The sequence below is a fragment of the Prionailurus bengalensis genome, chromosome B3 (assembly GCF_016509475.1).
Source record: "Prionailurus bengalensis isolate Pbe53 chromosome B3, Fcat_Pben_1.1_paternal_pri, whole genome shotgun sequence".
Lineage (NCBI taxonomy): Eukaryota > Metazoa > Chordata > Mammalia > Carnivora > Felidae > Prionailurus > Prionailurus bengalensis.
Window position 1 is genome coordinate 4102642 of NC_057355.1, and position 16374 is coordinate 4119015.

General features: G+C 46.1%; 1 long non-coding RNA gene across 1 annotated transcript; it reads right to left on the reverse strand.

The window, feature by feature from the left end:
• Positions 1–9584: 9584 nt before the first annotated feature.
• On the reverse strand, positions 9585–11490 carry LOC122467787. The gene is made up of 2 exons (XR_006293063.1): positions 11013–11490; positions 9585–9731 (listed from the first exon to the last, which is right to left on the reverse strand). It is a non-coding gene; the product is annotated as an uncharacterized LOC122467787 (long non-coding RNA).
• Between the last annotated feature and the right edge of the window lie 4884 nt (positions 11491–16374).

The following is a 16374-nucleotide window of genomic DNA, read 5'->3' on the forward strand; positions in this document are numbered from 1 at the left end:
ATCTTAAAGAATGTAGAGCAAGGGGGGAAAAAAAAAGAGGCAGAAAATATAAGGTCGTGGAGAAGGGCCCAAGAGGTCCAGTGTCTGTCCAATTAGGAAAGACTAGAGAAAGTAGAGAGAGAAAATAACCAGAGAAGTAACAACATTTTCTTAAGTTCAAAAAATACATGACTATTCCAGACTGAGAAGGCCCACTGAGCAAAATTAAAGAAAAAAGACTAACCTCCCCCCACCAAACTCTCCCAACCTCTCTTATCTTGATTTGCTCGCTTCCTTTTCCCAGAACGCTTTCCATCTGCTACCCTACTATACAGCTTTCTTAGTCATTACACATATTATTTTTTTAAGTTTATTTATTTATTCTGAGAGAGAGAGTGAATGCATAGGGAAGGGGCGGGGCGGGGGAGGGGGGAGAGAATCCCAAGCAGGCTCCATGCTGTCAGAGCAGAGCCCGACACGGAGCTCAACCCACAAACCGCAAGATCATGACCTGAAATCAAGAGTCGGACCCTCAACCGACTGAGCCACCCAGGTGCCCCCATTACGCTTATTATTTATGACCTGTCTCTCCTTGCTAAATTATAAGCTTCAGGAGGACAGGAGTCTTTGCCTGATTTGTTCATTGGTCAGTGAAGCCAGGCACCTGACATCCAGTACGCATGAGTAAATATTTGTGTTGAGTTGAATTAATTTTTTTTAAAATTTTAAATATTTATTTCTTTTCGAGAGAGAGACAGAACACAAGTGGGGGAGGGGCAGAGAGAGAGGGAGACACAGAATCCGAAGCAGGCTCCAGGCTCTGAGCTGTCAGCACAGAGCCCGACGTGGGGCTCAAACTCATGAACCTTGAGATCACGAGCTGAAGTCGGACACTTAACTGAATGAGTCACCCAGGCACCCCTGAATTAAATTTAATGTTTATTCATTTTTTGACACACACACACACACACACACACACACAGAAGAGTGAGGGAGGAGCAGAGAGAGAAGGAGACATAGACTCCCGGAAGCAGGTTCCGGGCTCTGAGTGGTCAGCAGAGAGCCTGACACGGGGCTCAAATTCACAAACCATAAATAAGGTCATGACCTGAGCTGAAGTCGGATGCTCAGCCGATTGAGTCTCCCAGGTGCCCCTAAGCTTTACATTTTAGAACCAGCTCCAAGCACTGGAGAGCTAGCTGAACGCCTATGCAATCAAATTTAAAACTCATCCATTCGAGGGGCGCCTGGGTGGCTCAGTCGGTTGAGCGTCCAACTTCAACTCAGGTCATGATCTCACAGTTCATGATCTCTCTCTGCCCCTCCCCTGCTTGTGCTCTGTCTCTCTCCCTCTCTCTCAAAAATAAACAAAAATTAAAAAAAAAACAAAACTTCACCCACTCAATGCACACTTATTTATTGACTGAATACAGTGTGCTACACTGTGGTTATAAACTGGAACGTGTGAATAGGTTACCAACCCATTCACCATCTACAGGCGACTCAGCCATGTAAGCAAACTTTCACAAAGTTGTACCTGAGAAGGACAAAAATAATATATTTCAAAGGTGTCCAGGGGAGAGAGTGCTTAATTTAGCCAGGGAGGGAGCCAAGTCAGAGGAAGTGCTCCCAGAAGGACCAGGGCAGAGAGAGCAACTCAGAAAGAGGTTCCCTAGAACATATAGAGTGGAACAGAGACGAAAATACCATCGTACAACGTGGGAGCTACCAGCCACCTCTGGGGGCAGAGGAACTCGTGACGATTTCAAGCTGGAGAGGGAGGGACACGTTCAGGTTGGCCATTTCGGAAGCTTGCCCTGATAGGTGTGGAGAGACGGAGGTGTAGGGATAAGACAGGAGGCAGAGGGAGGAGAGGAGCTGCGATCTAAGCCAAAAAATGAAGGCGTCTTGAACCAGGGCAGAGACGTGACAAGTAGAAAGGAGAAGCTAATTAGGAATGGAGTCCCCAGGGCTTGTGACTACTTGGATGTGAAGGGCGTGGACCAGAGTAGAGTTTAGGAACAGCAGCTGGGGCTCCTGGGTGGCTCAGTCGGTTAAACGTCCGACTCTTGGTGTCAGCTCAAGTCATGATTCGTGGTTCCTGGAATCGAGCCCTGCATCGGGCTCTGTGCTGACAGTACAGGGCCTGCTTGGGATTCTCTCTCTCTCTCTGCCCCTCCCTCACTTGCTTGTGCACTCTCTCTCAAAAGAAAAAAAGGAAAAAGAAAACGGAATGGCAGCTGGCTGGGGAGAAGGAAACGAAGAGGGAACCAGGAGGCTGAGATACATCGAAACCTATGGTGGTTTTTCTCTAAGGCTTGGAGACGGCCCTCCTCCCTTGTGCTGATTGCTGCACAAATAAAACCAAGTTTTATAACTAGGAAAGAAAGAAAGAAGAAAAAACGGTTGGGTAGTAGTTGTAAGAAATATAGGATGTATTTTTTTTTAATTTTTTTAACATTTTCATTTATGTTTGAGAGATATAGACAGAGTGCAAGCGGGGAGGGGCAGGGAGAGAGGGAGACACAGAATCCGAAGCAGGCTCCAGGCTCTGAGCTATAAGCACAGAGCCCAACGTGGGGCTTGAGCTCATGATCTATGACTTGAGCCGAAACCAAGAGTCAGACACTTAACTGATTGAGCCACCCAGGCACCCCCTGTCTTTCTAATCCCCATCCTGAGCACAGTGGCTTTTCAGCCTTAAGCGGGTCGACACACAGCCCTTTCTTGGCTTTTTTTTTTTTTTTAAGTTTATTTATTTATTTTCAGAGAGAGAGAGAGAGAGAGACAGCACAAGCAGGGTAGGGGCAGAGAAAGAGAGAGAGATTCCCACGCAGGCTCTGCACTGTCAGCACAGAGCCCATTGCGGGGTTCAAACTCAAAAAAGGTGAGATCATGACCTGAGCTGAAATCAAGAGTTGGACACTCAAGCGACTGAGTCACCCAGGCGCCCCTGGGCTTTTACCGTGAACTGGACGGCAAAATCCTCCCCGAGGGCCCGCTCCCAGGCTTCTCCCATCTCATTGGCCAAACTGGTTGCACGCTTACTTCAGAAGCCGTGGCTACCAGGGCAAATGGCAAGACTCGAACCAGTTGTAGTTTTCCTCTGAGGCCTGGGGACCAGTCCTCCTTCCTTACAAGGAGCTATTTTATTTGGGCAGCCCCTACAGGTATTGCTGCCCAAATAAAATCAGCTGTTACAGGCTAGAAAGAGGAGATAAGAGGTAGGTAGTGGCCTTAAGTCAAGTTTCCTGCCTTCAAGACCCTGGAGGAGGGGGGACAAAAAGACAAAAAGAAATGACCCAGGTCAGCTCCCTCCTAAATCCCTCTTGCTGGCATTTACCATGAGAAAGAAAACACAAAGCCCTTATCTCTGCGAGGCACTTGCCAGGATCTAACAGGTCTGTTTAAGTTCTTTGTGGAAGGCACTCCTGAAATGCAGGATTCCGTGGGGCCTACCCGCCCTCCGCCCCCCACTCTGGGAAAACATGAGCATCAGCTGTGTAATTACCAGAGTATAAAATGAAGCTGTTTCCTGCCCCCTTTTTGGAAGCGGTGTCCCACGCGCAGCACTCAGGAACCTCTTATGTTCGTTCTGGGCCAGGATGCACCCATACGTGATGAGGAAGGATCTGGAGCTACGCTGGACGCCCCAGACTTCAGGTCTCCCATCTCAAAGCCTCGTGTATCTCTTGAGTTACGAGAAAAGGCCAATATGGGATAACATCTCTGATTTCTTGTGAGCCTGATGGAAGGATCTCGCATTTGGGGTTATCTAAGGTGGGTAAACTGCTATGTTATGATCCTTATTTGACAGATGAAGAAGTGACAGCTTAGCGCGGCTGAAATGCTGCCCACACTCACCCAGTGAGGCATGAGCAGACCAGGACAGGGACCCCAGCTCGGGGACTTCCTGCCAGAGCAGGCTGCTGGTTGGTTGGTAGAGCCATTCCCTGAGACAGGTGTGAACCCTCGGCTTCCCTCGTTCCCAAACACGGTTTTACGACATACAGAACACAATTCTGCTGCTTTCTGATACCGGTTGATCTATTGCGGCCGAAGGCTAAAGTCCAACAGCCAGACATTCTTTCCACTTTGATTGCCAGGGTTGCAGCTGATTTCTTTTTTCTTTTCTTTTTTAGCCAAGTAGCGGCAATTTATTTATTTTTTTTTTAATTTTATTTTTTTAGATTTACATCCAAATTAGATAGCCTGTAGGGCAACAGTGATTTCAGGAGTAAATTCTTTAGTGCCCCTTCCCCATTTAGCCCATCCCCCCCTCCCACAACCCCTCCAGTAACCCTCAGTTTGTTCTCTAGATTTATGAGTCTCTTCTGTTTTGTCCCCCTCCCTGTTTTTATATTATTTTTGTTTTCCTTCCCTTATGTTCATCTGTTTTGTCTCGTAAAGTCCTCCTATGAGTGAAGTCATATGATTTTTGTCTTCCTCTGACTAATTTCGCTTAGCATTATACCCTCCAGTTCCATCCATGTAGTTGCAAATGGCAAGATTTCATTCTTTTTGATTGCCTCGTAATACTCCATTATACACACACACACACACACACACACACACACACACACACACCATATCTTCTTTATCCATCCATCCATCCATCGATGGACATTTGGGCTCTTTCCATACTTTGGCTATTGTTGATAGTAGCAGCAATTTATCTTATAAGGTCTTGAAGGAGGTTCCAGGGAAGATGTCCTTAGCTCAGTTCAATGTGCTTGGGGGAGTCCAGGAGGCAATTTCTAGTAGACGTTTGAATATCCGAAACAAATGTTACCCTAAGAAGAACTATCAGGGATGAAGACAGAGACAGGGGGATCACCAGCACGGTGGCTCCCAGAAATCATGGGAACGGATGAGGCCATGCAGACAGTGTGTTCGGAGGGGAGAAAAGAAGGGAGCACCAAGGATGAAGCCCTGAGTAGAACCAACGCTTATGGCTGAGGACAGACGAGGAGCTCATCATGCAAGAAACTGGAAAGGAAAGGTATGAAAAAAAATCACGCAAGTGCATCACAAAACGCAAGCGAAGGGGTGGTCACCTGTCACGTCCACAAGGTCAGATGAGACAACAGGAAAGACTCACTGGGCTTGGCGGTGAGGAGATGACCAGTCAATAGCCTCGAGGTGCTCAGTGGAGCACTGGCCAAAGCCACACTGTTGCTTAGGGAGTGGCCGGAGATAAAGAAGTGAAGATTCTGTGATAGAAAGGAGGAAGAAGGGGGGACACTTCCAGGCTGACACAGGGCTGAGGACATTTTTTTTCTGTTAGGGGGCATACTTATGTATTTGTGGTTACCAGGAAGAAATGGAGCCCGTAGAAATGGAGACATTCAAGTCACCAGAAAGGAAAGAAAGAAAGGGTACAGCCAGGTAGTAAGGGAATGAACTGGAGAGCAAAGGCGGAGAAATCAGCCCTGTAAAGGAGGGCAGCTTCTGAGGCCAATGGGGGGATAACAGGCAACCTACTTGTAATGGGCTTCATCTCGTCGCTGGGACTTGAGTAGCGATGGGCAAAGTTAAAGGAAATGTGTTCACATAATCAGCCTGCTCTATATTTACCTCCCTGGAACCAGAGGGGCAGTGTGTTCTGGCGATGTGGACTCTGACACCCAGCCTGCTGTTTTGAATTTCATTTCTGGCCCTCACATGCTTTTTTGTGGAAGGTCACATTTAGATCGCCGTGGCAGTCTCAGCAACTGCTCGGTCTCCGTGGCTTCTTTCAAAGCCTCAGAACAAGTGGGGCAGATAATTCCAGCTCCTGAATGTCCTTGGAGCCCTAATACTATTTTTATGAACATGACAACAGCTTTGATAATGGGGCATAAACTGGACTAATTTTGGCTACGTATCTTGTTCTTGATTGCATCAAAATAGTATATGAGACAGCCAATGAGGAGGGTACAACAGGACAGTCAAAACAGATTAAAAAGGGAAAGAAGTCACAACTGTGACAAAAATTTGAAAGCTGTTTAGCCTCCACAGTAATCACAGGAATGTAAATACCATTTGAAAAATGAGCTACCTACCATCTATTAAATAAGCAAAACCAAAAGTCAAATTGTCAAATCCGTGGGGGGTAGACTTGAGGTAAATAGTAATACAGAAATTGCCAGTGAACATTTCAATTGGTTCATTTCTTTGAATAATTTGCTAACATTTACTGAGTGCTGACTCCACATCAGGCACTGCTCTAATGTGTATTCCTCCATCTAACCTTCGCCTGACTCTCCAAGGTAGATTATGTCCCTATTGTCATCTCCATTTTCCAAATAAGGAAACTGGGGCACAGAATGGTTAAACAAATTGTCCAAGGTCATGAAGCAAGGAAGTGACCGAGCCGTGATTCAAACCAAGCAGATGGATCTCAACTCCCTTGTTCTTAACGAATACTCTATACCAGCAGGACCCCACTACATTCTTAAAGATTATTGAGCCTTTCATGGTAAAAACACTCAACAAACACAAAGCTAATATACTCAATAATAAAAGACTAAGTACACTACCCGTAAGATCAGGAACAAGACAAGGATGCCTACTTTCACCGCTGCTAGTCAACAACACTGGACAGGAAGTCCTAGCCAGAGCAATAATGCAGCAAAAAGAAATAAAGGCATACAAATTGGAAAGGAGGAAGAAAAAGTATCTTTGATGATAACATCATATGTAGAATATCCCAAAGAAGACACACACACACACACACACACACACACACACACACAACTGTTAGAGCGAGTTAATGAATTCAGCAAAGTCGGCAGACACAAGATCAAGACTCAGAAATCAGTTGTATTTCTATATACTAGTGATGAACATTAAGAAAATAAAATTAAAAAAAATTCCAGTTATAATAGCATCAGAAAGAATAAAATACTTAGGAATAAATTTAGCTCTGTTGGTATATGACTTGTGCACTGAAAACCACAAAACATTGCTGAAAGAAAATAAAGACCTATATACATGGCAAGATATTCTGTGTTCATGGATTTCAAGACTTAATACTGTTAAGATGGCAATAATCCACAGATTCGATGAAGTCTCTAAGAAAATTACAATGATCTTTTTTTGCAGCAATTGACAAGGTGATGGTAAAATTGATAAGGAATTACAAGGGGCCCTGAATAGCCAAAATAATTGAAAAGGAAAAACGAAGCTGGAGGACTCACATTTCCCAATTTCAAAGCTTACTACAAAGCTACAGGAACCAAGGCACTATGGTACTGGGATAAGCACAGGTATATAGACTAGACCACTGGAATAGTATTGAGAGGCCAGAAATAAGTTCAAAAATCTTTGGTCAATTGATTTTCAACAAAAGTGCCAAGACCAGTCAATGGAGAAAAGAATTGTTTCTTTAATAAAGGATGCTGGGACAACTGGATATCCACATGCAAAAGAATGAAGTTAGACCTCCGCTTCATACAATGTACAAAAAGTAACTCTGGGGCACCTGGGTGGGCTCAGTCAGTTAAGCGTCTGACTTCGGCTCAGGTCATGATCTCAAGGCTTATGGGTTCAAGCCCCACATTGGGCTCTGTGCTGACAGCTAGAAGCTGGAGCCTGCTTCGGATTCTGTATCTCCTTCTCTCCCTGTGTCTCCCCCACTTGTGCTATGTCTCTCTCTCAAAAATAAATAAGCATCATCAACAACAAAAAAGTCACTCCAAGTGGATCATAGACCTAAATGTGAAAGCTAAAACCACGAAACTCTTAGAAGAAAACATAGGGGTAGATCTTCATAAGTTTGGATTTGGCATGATACGGAAATGGCACCAAAAACACAAGTGACAAAGGAAAAACCAAACAAATGGACTTAGTCAAAATGAAAAACTTTTGTGCATCAAAAAACACTACCAAGAAAGTAAGAAGACAACCTACAAGATTGGAGAAAATATTTGTAAATCGTATATCTGATAAAGGTTTAATATCTAAAATCTAGAAAACTGTCACAACCCTACAAAAGACAATCCAATTCTACAACAAAACAAGGCAACCCAATTTAAAAATGAGCGAAGGATTTGAACAGACCTTTCTGCAAAGAAGGTGTACAAATGGCCAGTAAGCGCATGAAACGATGCTCATCACTAATCATTAGGGAAATGCAAATCAAAACCACAAGTGAGCTGCCACTTCACACCCACTAGGATGGCTACAATAAAAAAAAAAATTTTTTTTTTTTAAAGGAAAAAAACAAGTGTGGAGGATATGGAGAAATTGGACCCTCCTACGTCACTGGTGGGAATGTAAGGTGAGGCAGCTGCTCTGGAAAACAGTTTGTCGGTTCCTCAAGAAATGTAATGTAGAATTATCGTATGATCCAATGATTCACTTCTAGGTATCATACTCCAAAGAACCGAAAGCACATTTCCTCACAAACGCTTGTACACGAATGTTCACGGCAGCACTATTCACAGTAGCTAACGGGTGGGAACAGCCCAAATATCCATGGTCTGATAAATGGGTAAACCAGTATGGCGTACCCTACAATGGAATATACACAGAAATGAAATAGTGATACATGCTACCGTGTGGATGAACCTCAAAAACATTGGGCTCAGTGAGGGAAGAGTCACAGGTTAGGTGATTCCCTTGACGGAACATCCAACATAGGCAGATCCATGGAGACAGAAGGACGACGGTGGGTTCACTGGGGCTCAGGGGAGGGAGGAATGGGGAGTGACTGCTTAGTGGGGGTGGAGTTTCCATTTGCGGTGATGAAAATGTCGAAACTACAGAGAGAGGTCGTCACACAACACAGTGATTGTGCTAAACGCCACAGGATTGTGCACTTCATTGCTTTTCTTTTTTTTTTTTTCAACGTTTATTTATTTTGGGGGCAGAGAGAGACAGAGCATGAGCGGGGGAGGGGCAGAGAGAGAGGGAGACACAGAATCGGAAGCAGGCTCCAGGCTCCGAGCCATCGGCCCAGAGCCCGACGCGGGGCTCGAACTCACGGACCGCGAGATCGTGACCCGGCTGAAGTCGGACGCTCAACCGACTGCGCCACCCAGGCGCCCCTCATTGCTTTGCTTTTTAACCAGGCTCCGTGCCCAACATGGCGCTTGACCTCAAGACCCTGAGATTAAGAGTTGCGTGCTTCGCCAACGGAGCCAGCCAGGCGCCCCCAAATTACGCGTTTTAGAATGGTTAATTTTATGCGATGTGAATTTAACCTCAATGTTTGAAATGTATTCACCTTAAAAAGTACCAAGGATAAGGAGCGCCTGGGTGGCTCAATCGGTTAAGCATCCAACTTGTGGTTTTGTCTCAGGCCATGATCTCATGGTTCGTGGGTTTAAGCCCTGCTTTGGGCTCTGTGCTGGCCGTGTGGAGCCTGCTTGGGATTCTCTCTCTCCCTCTCTTTCTGCCCCTGCTCCACTTGTGTATGCTTCCTGTCTCACTCAAAAGAAATAAATAAACCTTTTAAAAAAAGTTCTAAGGATGTGCACGGGCTTTTGTTTAAGTGGGTAATATCTACCCATTTTGTTGTGTTAGGAATCAAAACAGGGAAATGTAAAATGTCTTTGGTCATTCGTTTTAAAATAACAACAAAAACAAACACCTAGAAATAAATATGTCAAATCTCCAAATAAGAGCAAAATACTTTTTATGAAAAAATAACTGTATTTTCCACTGCAGAGATTAGTGAAAAGAGTTAGTATTGCTTTACGTTTTTAAAAACCTCTTGAATGACTGGCTTCATGAAGGACATCTGGATTCTTTCTTCTCCATTCAACCTGTTAAAATATACCCCACTGTCAGGCAGCTTTAGGAGAACCTCAACATGCGCTCCTGAGACAATGAGTGTGAAGGTGTTATGTCTTTGTGTTACCATGACAATAGTTGTGATCTCACAGAACCCCTGGAAGGGTGTCCAAGAACCCCAGGGGCCCTGATCATATTTTAAAACCTGCTGCTGTTTACTGTGTAGGAAGGGACAACTTCATGGGCGCAGGACCAGTGCAATCACACGGGACCGTGTGCTTGCAAGAGCCCTGAGTTTGGGGTCGTATGCTCCGCAGTTGCCGTCTTTCAGTCCCAAAGAATTTTATCTTTGAATTGGTGTTCTGTAGATGAAGTTCCATGGGACAATGGGGCACGCACCGAGGCTCAGAGCACTGTCCCATGAACTGTCCCCGCTTCTGCTGCCTCCCTGTCTCCCTGGGACCAACTCAAGTCACCTGTTCCTCATCCCCTGGTGCCCTGGGCCTCACATGGCCTCCCCTCCCTGCTCCTGCCCGGAAACCACTGTCCCCTTCGTCCCTGGTGGGGGCCTTGGCTTAGCACGGGAAGGATCCCAGTCGGGCACATACACCCCGTGGGCACTCAGGGGAAGGCCTGGCAGAAGCTGACCCAGGAGTCCAGCGGACAATTCACAGGGTGAATCCCTCACCCATCCCCAGATCTAGACACCTGCCAAGTCCTGGCACGAAGATTGCAGAGCCCTCGGGTGCCCATCCCCGTGGCTGGGGCAGCAGGTCTACAGGAGGCGAACATCCCTGGCATCATTCAGGTGGCTGGCTGGAGGGAGGAAGTCAGCAGCTGGCATGGTCCTCATGTGGTGCCAGGGGACAGCCCGGTGGGCACTCAGCCTGCCAGTATCCCTGTGCCTAGGGGAACCTGACATCAAATAGCAAATAAAACACCACCAGCACAAGTGGAGGGGGGATAAGAGGCAGAGACGGCGGAAAAATTTTTTTAAAGTTTTCAAGTTGAGTACCTTCATGGTCCTTCTTTCCTGCTTTTTGGACCAGGGCCTGAATTTTCATCTTACAGGGGCCACAAATCGTGCAGCTGGTCCTGCAAAGAGGACTAGCCTCTGAAGAGATGATTAAGGCACCTGAGAACTCCTGCCCTTTGTCCTAATAAACCTACAGAAATAAATTATCCCAAGCAAATGAATTCAAAGGGGGAAAAAAACTACAAATGAAAGTACCTAGATGTCTTTCTCAGTATAATAAAAAATACTCAATGATTGATAAGGGAAAACTAACAGAAAAAATTAGTTTTTCCTTTACCTTCCAAGATCTGTTCCTCTCCTGGTGTTCTTTCTCTCATCTCTGTCCACGGAAGGGAACTAGAAATAGCAACCAGCCCTGAAGAAGTGAGCTGTTTCCTTTGAGGCCAGATTCTGGTTTCTAAATATATTTCTCAGTAAAGGGAACTGAGGTTCCTTAGAGAAATGGCTGATTCCAGGTCTGGGGCAGCGGATGTATATCGTGACATCCTACAAAACAAGGACACTCTCAAAGACTACTGTCATCGTGTCCTACGGTCCAGGAGCCCAGGGCTTTGAACGATGCCTGCCTGTGTAAATGCCAAGACGCCAAAACTGGAAACGAGCCCACGTGGGTGCCTGGAAAGGTGACCGTGGAACAGTGTCTGCTGTTTGCACATCTTCTGCACTTAAACTTGATGGCGAGGACTGCCGATCATCTCTTAGCTCAAAACCTGGCAGGAGCTTATTATTTGGGAGGGTTACATAGAGGGTCGGATCACGAGTCACTTGGAAAAGTGAGAGAAACTATTAAATCGCTTTACTAATCAATAAAAGGATGATTGTGGGGGAGTTGCCATGCCAGGAGATTTCTTCCCACCTTCTATTCAAATACCTAGAAAAATTCCGAACACGAGCTATTTTCAGCAGCCATGAAGGTTTAACACTTTGAGAAGAAAAATCAAAGAAAACTAAAAGAGAAAGAGAAAGCTGCAAATTTAGTGACGTTACTGTCACAAGTGCTGAAGAAATATAGCTCCTCTATTTATTTTTAAGTGATCTGGTCCTACCAGGTCCCACTGGTCAGGTGATGTGGAAACAAATACATTCCAGTCTGTTCCAGTACAATTAGTCCAAGCCGGGAATGTGACCGATCTGTCTCCATCAGGCCGCCTCAGAGACAAAATGACTCGGCCACTCCCCTCTGCAGCTTATCTCTACCGTAGCATTTGGGTGCAGGGAAGGGGCCACATCTGACCTCGAGCTGTTGCTGCCTCGTGCCGGCCCTTCGGTATGTGTGGGCTGGTGACCACTGCCGGGCAGCTGGCCTGGGCCCTGGCTTCCGGTGTCCACAGCTGACCCCTGAGGTCACTGTAACCCGTAGTTCAGTTCTGTTGTTTCTTGGTTGGAGCCTGGGCATTGATGTCCAGCTGGCCCCACCTCACCTTGGCTTTTACTGACCTATGGGCTCCACTGAATCGCTACCACATTGTCCATCTGGCCCCTAACCAGGAGGTCCAGGTGGTGGGGTCACCTTTCCGCCACCCAGTAGATCCATGGCGGGGCTGCTGGCTCTTGACCCTGCATTCCTGGGAACTAAAAGAAATTCAGGAGGAAACTATACATCTCCCTAGCCACCCTAATTTTCTTTTTTTTTTTTTTTTAATGTTTATTGTTGAGAGAGAGAGAGAGCTCAGGCAAGGGAGGGACAGAGAGAGAGGGAGGCACAGAATCTGAAGCAGGCTCCAGGCTCCGAGCTGTCAGCACAGAGCCAGACGCGGGGCTCGAACCCACGAACCTTGAGATCATGAACTGAGCTGAAGTCGGATGCTCAAACGACTGAGTCCCCCAGGTGCCCCAGCCACCCTAATTTTAAATCATTCACCTTGATAAAGAGGCCAAACATTCACCCTTCCCTGCTCTGGGAAGATAAGCCTCCCGTGTGAGAAAGAGAAAGCTACAAGGGAACGTTATGTAAGAGGGAAATAAAACACAACCATTTATTGAGTTCAGAGCATTGTCACCAGTACTCAGGCAAGCAAAAACCAATCTAAGGAAAATGACAGTAAAAGCAAGAGCCTAAGGAAAACTTCTTGACTAAAGAAATCCCAAAGAAATACAAGAATTTGGAGAAAAAATCTCTAACGTGTTTTGGAAAACTCTGCTGAGGTCTAGTCTTCACTGAAACCTGCACAAATCTTAAGGGTATACCGTTCAGTGAATTTTCAAAAGTGAGTCTACACCCCTTTAGTAACTCCCAGGTCTGGAAATGGAACGCCAACAGCACCAGAAGCCCACCTCATGCCATTTCCATCACTTGGCTTCTCACACCAAAGATTTTTTTTTTTTTTTTTGGTTCTGCTCTTTACATATGTAGGATTATACATCACATTCTCTTTGGGGTCTGGCTCCTTTTACTCAGTGTTATGTTTGTGCAATTCATCCATACCATTACATGTATTGATTCATTTGGCGTAGATTTTCATCGTGTGAACGTGCCACGATTTATATCTCTGTTCTACTGACGAGGAACACTTGCATAGCCTATATTTTTATTTACTACAAAACGCTCCTGTGAAAATTCTCGGGCATGGCTTTTAGTGAACGTGTGTGTACATATTTCTGTCGGGGTTATCCCTAGGAGTCGAATGTCTAGGTCATAGATTATAGGTCTTTTCATCTTTGGGAAATAATGCCAGATTGTTTCCCTAAATGGTTGCATCTAGGGGTGCCTGGCTGACTCAGTCAGTTGAGTGTCGGACTATGGCTCAAGACATGATCTCGTGGCTTGTGAGTTCGAGCCCCGCGTCGGGCTCTGTGCGGACCGCTCAGAGCCTGGAGCCTGCTTCGGATTCTGTGTCTCCCTCTCTCTCTGCCCCTCCTCCGCTCTCACTTTGTCTCTCTCTCTCTCTCTCTCTCTCTCTCTCTCTCTCTCAAAAATAAATAAACATTTAAAAAATCCAAACTGATTGCAATTCCCATCAGGACAGTAGGAGCATTCTGATTGTCAACACTTGTCATCAGTCACTTAATTGGTAGCCATTGTGGTCCTGGTGTCGTGGTATCTTACTGTAGTTTTAGTTTACATTTCCGTGATCATGGTGATGTGGAAAAGCTTTTCGTGTGTTTTTGACCTTTTACATAACCTCATCAGTGAAGTACCCATTCAAACCTCTTGCCCACTTTCTATGCAGTTGGCTTCCTTTCTCTTATCCACGTACACGCTTAGGATGCTAGTCCTTTGTCAGATGTACGTACTGCAAATATCTTTTCCTAAACCTTGGCTCCCCTTTTCATTCTCTTTCTTGGCATCTTTTGATAAACAGAGGTTCTTAATTTCATTTTCTTTATTTTTTCATGTTTATTTTTTTAGATTTTTTTTTAATGTTTATTTATTTCTGAGACAGAGAGAGACAGAGCATGAGCGGGGGAGGGGCAGAGAGAGAGACACACAGAATCCAAAGCAGGCTTCAGGCTCCAAGCTGTCAGTGCAGAGCCCGACGTGGGGCTCGAACCCACTGACTGCGAGATCATGACCTGAGCCGAAGTCGGACACTTAACCGATTGAGCCACCTAGGCGTCCCCCAGAAGTTCTTAATTTTTTTTTTAATTTTTTTTAACGTTTATTTATTTTTGAGACAGAGAGAGACAGAGCATGAACGGGGGAGGGGCAGAGAGAGAGGGAGACACAGAATCGGAAGCAGGCTCCAGGCTCTGAGCAGTGAGCACAGAGCCCGACGCGGGGCTCGAACTCACGGACCGTGAGATCATGACCTGAGCCGAAGTCGGACGCTCAACCGACTAACCCACCCAGGCGCCCCCAGAAGTTCTTAATTTTAATATAATCCAATTTACTAATTTTTCTTTGGCAGGTGAAATGCTTTTTATTTCCTTTTCGTGACATTTTTGTCTGTTCCAGTATGCTCTTGTATGTTTTTTTTTTTGCTCTCAGATTTTTTGGGAGGGGGCCTTTCACATTTAGATCTGGAAAGTATTTTGTGTCCTGTGAGGTCCACCTGTGTAAAAGAGGTAAAAGACGACACGTATCTAAGAACAATAGGCCAGTGTTTAAAAAAAAAAAAAGTTATACAAATTTAGTTCATAATAGATATTTGAAGTCATCCTTAGAACTATTGTGGCAGCATCTAAACAAAGAGTCCTCAGAGTGCCTGGACTTTGATTTCTACTTGATTAACAGATCTAGCTTTCCCTGTGCACTCCTCTTTATTTAGCAAGCCCCTGCACATGAGTCAATTAAAAACCTAACATTAGGTTCTGTTCTACTGGCCCAGGATAATGGCATGCTCCAACGGGGTCAGACGAAGGAAGTGAAGTTTTGACATAAGATGAAGAATTCAGGGAGTCCACGAGAGTTTCGTAGGGTCTGGGGTTCATAAGAAAAAGGGTGGGGAAACAATAAAGATGGGCCATGTGTCTTGGGTCCGGCCAATATGACCCGTGTCTGAGTTAAGAAACCAAGGCCCTTTGAAGTTACAACCTCACTTTTCCCTGGTCATCACCCAGGAAGCTGGATCAAAGGAGTGTTACTGCCTGAGGGGACCTACGAGGTAGGATAGATCCAAAAGGTAAAGGACAGGCACTCCCTCCTGTTCTCACCCATGAGTCCAGTACCTTGGTGCCAGGCACCTGTCGGGGATGGGTAGACAAGTCTCCTCTCTCCCAGGTGGGTCCCAGACTAAAAATGTGTAGTAGTCGTTCAATTCTCGTTGAAATCCAGAAGAAAGACTCGGAGACCAGACTCCTGTCTCTCCTCTTCTTGAAGAAAGGCTGGGCATGTAGGGATGGGGGTCAGATGTCCAGAAGAGACAGTCAATCCACGAAAGCTGACAGGACAGTGGGGAAGGACGAAAGCTGAACGTCCCTGTTCTGTCCGTGGGGGGAAACGGGACGTGGGAAACCTGGGAGGGGGGAGGTCAACGTGGTGAGGGGCCAGGGTGTGAAAGGTGGTAGAGAAGCCAGCAGCTCCCGCCTAGGGGTGACCCTCTGCCTGTCTGCCTCTTCATTCCTGGGGGCACGCCAGGAAAGTCTTCTTGGGGAAGCCGAGTCCCCTCAGGAACCATGGATCCTGAAAAGGGAGGGCAGCCTCGGGTAGGTGTTTGGGGCTCAGGCCAACCACACGTTTCTGACACGTGTTGATGCTCGACTAGAAAAAGGTAAAGCGTGGGGAGAAGATTACTGTCGTCTTAGAACTGATTCTCCACTGTGTGTTCGTGCTACAGTGAGGTTTGGTGACGGCTGGGACTGGTTTAACATTTATGAGACGGGCTGGGGCGCCTGTGGCTCAGTCGGTGAAGTCTTCGATTCTTGATTTTGGCTCTGGTCATGATCTCACAGTTGTGAGACTGAACCCCACGTCGGGGTCCATGTTGGGTGGGGAGCCTGCTTGGGATTCTCTCTCTCTCTCTCTCTCTCTCTCTCTCTCTTTCTCTCCCTCCCTGCCCCTCCCCTGCTCACACACACTCTCTCTAAAACAAAATAAAAAGATTTATAAGAAGGGCAACCTTGGGTCCTTCTGATTTTTACCCTCCCCTCCTTCCCTGGAGCTCAAGCCCAGGTCACGGGCACAGGTGCAGCCTTATGAGCTGAGGGTATTATTTCACATGCTTATCAGGCCCTGCTGGACACGTGAGTCTTTTTCTGCC